The sequence below is a fragment of the Mandrillus leucophaeus genome, unplaced genomic scaffold (genome assembly GCF_000951045.1).
Source record: "Mandrillus leucophaeus isolate KB7577 unplaced genomic scaffold, Mleu.le_1.0 Scaffold163, whole genome shotgun sequence".
NCBI lineage: Eukaryota > Metazoa > Chordata > Mammalia > Primates > Cercopithecidae > Mandrillus > Mandrillus leucophaeus.
The window spans coordinates 2,573,540-2,575,845 of record NW_012101621.1 but is presented as its reverse complement, the minus strand read 5'-3'; positions in this window follow the sequence as shown (position 1 = coordinate 2,575,845).

Genomic DNA, 2,306 nt, shown 5'->3' with positions numbered 1-2,306 from the left:
AAGAATGATTATATCAAACTAACATATCCATTACCTCACATACTTGTCATTTTTTTGCAGTAAGAATGCTTAAAATAAGCTCTTTTAACAATTTGAAATACATTTTTTATATATATATGTGTGTGTGTGTGTCTGTATTTTTTTTTTTTTTTTTTTTTTGAGACAGAGTCTCGCTCTGTCACCCAGGTTGGAGTGCAGTGGCATGATCTCGGCTCACTGCACACTCTGTCTCCCTGGTTCACGCCATTCTCCTGCCTCAGCCTCCAGAGTAGCTGGGACTACAGTCGCCCGCAACCACGCCCGACTAATTTTTTGTATTTTTCTTTTTTTTTTTTAGTAGAGATGGGGTTTCACCGTGTTGACCAGGATGGTCTCGATTTCCTGACCTCGTGATCCACCCGCCTTGGCCTCCCGAAGGGCTGGGATTACAGGCATGAGCCATTGCAACTGGCCTATTATTATTAATTATGGTCATCATACTGTTCAATAGGTCCTGAAAACAAACTTCTCCTGTCTAATGCACCACATTTTCTTTCTTTTTTTTTTTTTTTTTTTGAGTCAGAGTCTTGCTCTGTCACCCAGGCTGGAGTGCAGTGGCACGATCTCGGCTCATTATAACCTCCGTCTCCTGGGTTCAAGCAATTCTCCCACCTTGGCCTCCTGAGTAGCTGGGATTACAGGCACGTGCCATCACTCTGGGCTAATTTTTTTTATTTTTAGTAAAGACAGGGTTTTGCCACCACCCTGGGCTAATTTTTTTATTTTTAGTAAAGACACGGTTTCGCCATGTTGGCCAGGCTGGTCTCAAACTCCTGACCTCAAGCGATCTGCCTGCCTTGGCCTCCCAAAGTGCTGGGATTACAGGCGTCAGCCAGTGCACCCAGCTGAAACTCTGTACCTTTTGATCAACATCTCTGCATTCCACATCCCCATTCCCATCCCCGGCTTCTAGTAACCACCATTCTCTTTTTCACTTTTGTAAGTTCAATTTTTTTTTATTCCACATATAAGTGAGATCATGCAATATTGTCTTTCCATGCGTGGCTTATTTTAATATAATGTCCTCCAGGTTCATTCATGTTGTCACAAGTGACAGGATTTCTTTCTTTTCTAGGGCTGAATAGTATTCTGTTGAATATATATATTTTTCAGACAAATGTTGTAGAACTTTTCCCGTTTTCTTCTAGTAGTTTTACAGTTTCAGGTCTTAGGTTTAAGTCTTTAATTCATTTTGAACTGATTTTTGCTAATAGTGTGAGATAAAGGTCCAATTTCATTCTTCTAAATATGGATATCCAGTTTTCCCAACACCATTTATTGAAGAGACTGTCCTTTCCCCATTGTGAAACAAAAAGACACTGAATAGCCAAAGCAATCTTGCACACACTCAGAAAAAGTCACAGGCATCATATTATCTTATCTTAAAATATAAAGTTATAGTTATCAAAACGGCATGGCACTGGCATAAAAACAAACACATCAACCAATGACAGAATACAGAACCCCGAAATCAACCCTCCCATTTAAGGTCAGTTCATTTTCAAAAAAGGTTCCAAGACAAGAGTTTCGATTCCTGAAAATTATAGAACTAGAAGGAATTTTAAAAGCTCATGTTCCAACCCTTTTTGTTGTTGTTGTTTTTATTTGTTTGTTTGAGACAGAGTCTCGCTCTGTCATCCAGGCTGGAGTGCAGTGGTGCGATCTCTGCTCATTGCAACCTCTGCCTCCCAGGTTCAAGAGATTCTCCTGCCTCAGCCTCCCAAGCAGCTGGGAGTACAGGCGCCCACCACCACCCTGGCTAATTTTTGTATTTTTAGTAGAGGCGGGGTTTCACCATATTGGCCAGGCTGGTCTCGAATTCCTGACCTTGTGATCCACCCACATCAGCCTTTCAAAGTGCTGGGATTATAGGAGTGAGCCACAGCACCTGGCTTTTTTTTTTTGGAAACAGAGTTTCACTCCTTTGCCCAGGCTGGAGTGAAGTGGTGCAATCTCAGCTCAATTCAACCTCCACCTCCCAGCTTCAATTGATTCTCCTGCCTCAGCCTCCCGAGTAGCTGGGATTATAGGTGCCTGCCACCAAACCTGGCTAACGTTTGTATTTTTTTTATTATTATTATACTTTAAGTTCTAGGATACATGTGCATAACGGTTTGTTACATATGTATACTTGTGCCATGTTGGTGTGCTGCACCCATCAACTCGTCAGCACCCATCAACTCGTCACATCAGGTATAACTCCCAATGCAATCCCTCCCCCCTTCCTCCTCCCCATGATAGGCCCTGGTGTGTGATGTTCCCCTTCC